General features: G+C 42.2%; 1 non-coding gene across 1 annotated transcript; it reads right to left on the bottom strand.

Moving 5' to 3' along the window:
- Positions 1–654: 654 nt before the first annotated feature.
- Positions 655–760, bottom strand: LOC124620915. Its single transcript, XR_006980422.1, has one exon. It is a non-coding gene; the product is annotated as a U6 spliceosomal RNA (small nuclear RNA).
- Between the last annotated feature and the right edge of the window lie 5,953 nt (positions 761–6,713).

Below are 6,713 nucleotides of genomic sequence, written 5' to 3'. Positions count from 1 at the left end.
TTCTTGAAGAAGACCTTCGCAGTGCACGAAAGCATCTATTAACTGACGATAACATTCATCATCTTCAGCTGCTGAAGAGTCGAGGGTCACATCCATTTTTGCAGTAATGATGTATATTTTGTGATTTGCAAACAATTGGCACGTACGCTAAGTAGTCTCGAAAGCCCATCCGACGTTTGTTTATCTGTACATTGCCTTTATATTCGGGCACATTGTAATTTATAATGATATTCGATAAAATTCTTTACACTTTTATTTATCGATGTTTGATTTGGGGTTTCGAAGTCTGCCACTCTTCACTGAAACCTGTGCCTGCAGGTAAAAGCGCCGAAGTGGAAAGCACAGCCGCGTACGTAACCGACTGCAGGTATTACAATTTCTCTGATCACGACATGCACACATTTTCTGGAAAACTTTGTGTGTTTGGTCGTTTACTTGCCGATAGTTATAGACATAAAAATTTGTTGCGATAGTAAAAATTAGCACACAGCGAAATACCATTCGAATGCAATTTAAGTTCATGCAGATACACGGGTATTTTTTCGTTACATTACCTATCAGATGACATTTACTCGAAATGTGACCAGTGTTGCAAAAAATGCATTAAGAAAATAAAAATAAAACGAGAAGGACCGCATCCAGCGACCTAGAGATTACGAAGCTTGAACTCTAACAACTTTTTTTTTCACCCTTGCGCAGGGGCCATGCTGCTCTTCCCTATATCGTTTTAATTAGAGTGTACGTACCGCCAAAGCGATTCCTAACCACCTGACCACAGCCATCTCGTGCTTAGTGTTGCAAAGCCCTGTTGCATATTCGACACGTAAAACTTCTCGATTTTCTTGAAATTGACTAAATACGAGGGCAGTTCAATAAGTAATGCAACACATTTTTTTTCTCGGCCAATTTTGGTTGAAAAAACGGGAAATTTCTTGTGGAATATTTTCAAACATTCCCGCTTCGTATCGTATAGTTTCATTGACTTCCGACAGGTGGCAGCGCTGTACGGAGCTGTTAAAATGGCGTCTGTAACGGATGTGCGTTGCAAACAACGGGCAGTGATCGAGTTTCTTTTGGCGAAAAACCAGGGCATCTCAGATATTCATAGGCGCTTGCAGAATGTCTACGGTGATCTGGCAGTGGACAAAAGCACGGTGAGTCGTTGGGCAAAGCGTGTGTCATCATCGCCGCAAGGTCAAGCAAGACTGACTGATCTCCCGCGTGCGGGCCGGCCGTGCATAGCTGTGACTCCTGCAATGGCGGAGCGTGCGAACAGACTCGTTCGAGATGATCGACGGATTACCATCAAACAACTCAGTGCTCAACTTGACATCTCTGTTGGTAGTGCTGTCACAATTGTTCACCAGTTAGGATATTCAAAGGTTTGTTCCCGCTGGGTCCCTCGTTGTCTAACCGAACAACATAAAGAGCAAAGGAGAGCCATCTGTGCGGAATTGCTTGCTCGTCATGTGGCTGAGGGTGACAATTTCTTGTCAAAGATTGTTACAGGCGATGAAACATGGGTTCATCATTGCGAACCTGAAACAAAACGGCAATCAATGGAGTGGCGCCACAACCACTCCCCTACCAAGAAAAAGTTTAAAGCCATACCCTCAGCCGGTAAAGTCATGGTTACAGTCTTCTGGGACGCTGAAGGGGTTATTCTGTTCGATGTCCTTCCCCATGGTCAAACGATCAACTCTGAAGTGTATTGTGCTACTCTTCAGAAATTGAAGAAACGACTTCAGCGTGTTTGTAGGCACAAAAATCTGAACGAACTTCTCCTTCTTCACGACAACGCAAGACCTCACACAAGTCTTCGCACCCGAGAGGAGCTCACAAAACTTCAGTGGACTGTTCTTCCCCATGCACCCTACAGCCCCGATCTCGCACCGTCGGATTTCCATATGTTTGGCCCAATGAAGGACGCAATCCGTGGGAGGCACTACGCGGATGATGAAGAAGTTATTGATGCAGTACGACGTTGGCTCCGACATCGACCAGTGGAATGGTACCGTGCAGGCATACAGGCCCTCATTTCAAGGTGGCGTAAGGCCGTAGCATTGAATGGAGATTACGTTGAAAATAGTGTTGTGTAGCTAAAAGATTGGGGAATAACCTGGTGTATTTCAATTCTGAATAAAACAACCCCTGTTTCAGAAAAAAAAATGTGTTGCATTACTTATTGAACTGCCCTCGTAGTACACCTTACTGCTTGCACATTAAGTTTTCCTAATGGACTACTGAAAGTGTACATACTTTGAAGTACATCCGTGATCTAAATGTCGTTGCCTTCCATTGTAAGTTAACAAATTCTATGAACGTGAGCTGTTATTTCTGTCCTTCTTCCCTTGTCAAGTGCAACGTCAGTATTGTCGCTCTGGTGCGTTTACCTTTCCTAAAGCCGAACTGTACACTGCACCCTGAACAGAATATAGTAAATGAGCATTCTGTAGGGGTTTCATTCGACTTACGAGCGAATTTTTTATTTTTTATTTTTCGCTACCTAGAGTTTTTATGATTATTCCTCCTTCGTTAACGTGTCACCAACTCAGTGACTGTTGCCTGTCCATTAATATCAGCATGGTGAGGCGGTTTTCCGGTAGTTGACCCCTGGAACGCAATGTAGTCACAGATCGTGACACTGATATGGGCGGTCACATCGCCTAGCCGTTGTTACTACGTGAATTAAGTGTGTTATCCACAATCACTGTAATCATTTTATTATTTCATTCGTGGCAATGGCTTAGGATATCATCATCAGTGTAGGCTGTATCATTTAACTCACTTTTTTTGAAAAGAGAGAAAAAATGTTCCGTTAATTTGGAATGAAAACGTTTGATTAAAGAAAATTTCTTTTACGTTCATTAAAACCCACAGCAAAATTTTCTCAGGGTGCTATGGGCAGATATATCATGCGTATTCCAACGTGAAGACATCCGTCTTACTCACAATGGATAAAAAATTAACTTACTTTAATTTTACGCGATAAGCACATTTAATATAATATTCAAAAAATTGCTCTATGGGGCTTGATGCTCCAGTATAGCTGCCTATGTGCAATGGCAGCGTACACGGGTAAGATAATTCCTTTCAATAAAACAGTACCTCTGGCCTAAAATGAGACGCCATTTTACATTTACTGAGATTAAATACTTTGAATATTTTCAGAATTAAATAGCTCAATTTTAACAGTAATGGCGTCGCATCAACAATTACAAATGGTCAAGGCAACATTTGTTACATAATTAATTGAACAAAGGGGACAGGGAAGGTACTTTCTTGCTACTAACAAAAGCACATACTGCATTAAATACTGACATATATATTTAGCAGAAATTCTAAATACATATAGTAGAAATAATTCTTTACAGACCGTAATCTAAATGCGACATCAAAACCATCCATGCATGGAAGACAAAGAAGAAGACAGAGAAGACAATGAAATCATTGCTTATATACTACGATACAGAGATAATAGTAATTACAATCCTCCGAGCACGTATAGCTGCTCCATTGTAGTCACCGATCGATAAAGTAATTTACATTAGTTTTTTCAAGAAGCGATACTATAGTTGCTATCCAAATGACACAACGGAAGCCCAACTTGTAACACCTGGATATTTCTATAGTTCTTAGAATTTTAATACTTTTACGATTATATCTGCAGACTTTCACAAATTACAAAACAGTGTCATGCAATAGTTTACAGTGTATCAATTTTGGAAATAGCACGAAGTTGTGAAGCAACTTCTGCATAGGCGCACTTGTGCAAGTAAACGTAATAAATATAATTTTAGCTTCTGTTATAATAATTATTTTACAATAATTTTAGAAAAGATGTGTACGAACCTTTTATCTACACATGACAGGAATCGCGCTGTAATTGAAGCACATGAATAATATTAAGTACGACGTACGTGAATGCACTAGCGACACCTGTCGGTGCAAATTGTCAGTGTTCCGTCCAGTAACGGTCGCCAACTGCCAGTCTAGCGCTGTCCTGGCTACAGTGGAGTACACACTAAGGGCGTGGTACGGAACACAAGCATCTGGTGAATTACACTTTATATTACGATTTTAGCCCTGACTTGCCGATTTTTCGGTCATCTCGTCCCTCATATACCTAGCAACCTTTTAGAAAGGGTACTTGTACAACTGTTATAGGAGACAAATAAGACCTTTTATCGTGGTATGTTGTAACATGGTTTTGCTGTTATAATACACCTGCTAATATACTTAATATTATCTCCTTCTAATTTCACATTTTATGAATGCATTTACAGGTCTAAAGATGGTAGCCTTGCTTGTCGCAATCGGTAGTCGACAAGCGATCTTGAGTAAGAAGTTCACCTTCTCTCAAGCAATTAGCCCTAGTGGTGTACACGTTTCAAATTGTTACTCGAAGTGTACACCAAGGTCACATCGACTCCTAATTATTTTTTGGAGACAATGCCAGAAAATAGAATATTTTATAATGAAACTGGACTATCATGTTCGAAACTCATTTTATTTCACCTCTCTCATCTACGTTTTCAGTCAATATTCGTATTAATGCTTCCAACATTCGAGACCATGTAAAAACTGTGATGGACACGTTTCTATGAAGAAATTTGAAAGTGGTCCATATCTGAAGACTTCATTTGCAGTTCAATTAGGTGAACATGCTATTCACTTAATGAAATGCACATATTACACGAATATATTGAGGTGTTCTCAATTATTCATAAATCCTTTATCTATTATTTCCGCATTCTTGGAATATGGACTACAATGTCATCGATATCCGGCAGGTATGTCCTATTACATACAATTGTGTTCCAACAGTGACCATTCTTACCGTGGACGACTGTATTTTTACCGTCGCTCTCTGTACATTCGGCAGACTGATCAGTTGCGCCATTGTCCATAAGTGTTCCAGAAACATGAGGTTCAGAATCTCATTACGAAAGTCGTTATGTCACTTTCATGACTGAGTGTTTCTAAAAGTTCTTCTCGTATATCATTTTCCGTTACTAAAATGTCTTTCCTAGGTCCCATTTTCACACAAATGAACTTCACGCACGGCAACACAACAGTTACACAAATGTACTCAAGGATCACAGTGACCCTTCAAAAGATATTTCTGTCAAACTACACTACTGGCCATTAAAACTGCTACACTAAGAAGAAATGCAGATGATAAACGGGTATACATTGGACAAATATATTATACTAGAAATGACATGTGATTACATTCTCACGCAATTTGGGTGCATAGATCTTGAGAAATCAGTACCCAGAACAACCACCTCTGGCCGTAATAACGGCCTTGATACGCCTGAGCATTGAGTCAAATAGAGTTTGGATGGCGTGTCCAGGTACAGCTGCCCATGCAGCTTCAACACGATACCACAGTTCATCAAGAGTAGTGACTGGCGTATTGTGACGAGCCAGTTGCTCGGCCACCATTCACCAGACGTTTTCAAAAGGTGAGAGACCTGGAGAATGTGCTGGCCAGCCGGCCGAAGTGGCCGTGCGGTTAAAGGCGCTGCAGTCTGGAACCGCAAGACCGCTACGGTCGCAGGTTCGAATCCTGCCTCGGGCATGAATGTTTGTGATGTCCTTAGGTTAGTTAGGTTTAACTAGTTCTAAGTTCTAGGGGACTAATGACCTCAGCAGTTGAATCCCATAGTGCTCAGAGCCATTTGAACCATTTTTGAATGTGCTGGCCAGGGCAGCAGTCGAACATTTTCTGTATCCAGAAAGGCCCGTTCAGGATCTGCAACATGCGGTCGTGCATTATACTGTTGAAATGTGGGGTTTCGCAGGGATCGAATGTAGGGTAGAGCCACGGGTCGTAACACATCTGAAATGTAACGTACACTGTCCAAAGTGCCGTCAATGCGAACAAGAGGTGACCGAGACGTGTAACCAATGGCACCCCATACCATCACGCGGGGTGATACGCCAGTATGGCGATGACGAATACACGCTTCCACTGTGCGTTCACCGCGATGTCGCCAAACACGGATGCTACCATCATGATGCTGTAAACAGAACCTGGATTCATACAAAAAAATGACGTTTTACCATTCGTGCACCCAGGTTCGTCGTTGAGTACACCATCACAGGCGCTCCTGTCTGTGATGCAGTGTCAAAGGTAACCGCAGCCTTGGTCTCTGAGCTGATAGTCCATGCTGCTGCAAACGTCGTCGAACTGTTCGTGCAGATGGTTGTTATCTTGCAAACGTCCCCATCAGTTGACTCAGGGATCGAGACGTGACTGCACGATCCGTTACAGCCATGCGGATAAGATGCCTGTCATCTCGACTGCTAGTGATACGAGGCCGTTGGGATCCAGCACGGCGTTCCATATTACCCTCCTGAACCCACCGATTCCATATTCGGCTAACAGTCATTGTATCTCGACCAACGCGAGCAGCAATGTCGCGATACGATAAACCGCAATCGCGATAGGCTACAATCCGGCCTTTATCAAATTCGGAAACGTGATGGTACGCATTTCTCCTCCTCACAAGAGGCATCACAACAACGTTTCACCAGGCAATGCCGGTGAACTGCTGTTTGTGTATGAGAAATCGGTTGGAAACTTTCCTCATTTCTGCACATTGTAGGTGTCGCCACCGGCGCCAAACTCGTGTGAATGCTCTGAAAAGCTAATCATTTGCATATCACAGCATCTTCTTCCTGTCGGTTAAATTTCGCGCCTG

Source organism: Schistocerca americana, chromosome 6 (assembly GCF_021461395.2).
Source record: "Schistocerca americana isolate TAMUIC-IGC-003095 chromosome 6, iqSchAmer2.1, whole genome shotgun sequence".
NCBI lineage: Eukaryota > Metazoa > Arthropoda > Insecta > Orthoptera > Acrididae > Schistocerca > Schistocerca americana.
The sequence above is the reverse complement of the archived record's forward strand: the minus strand, read 5'-3'. Positions and strand labels throughout refer to the sequence as shown.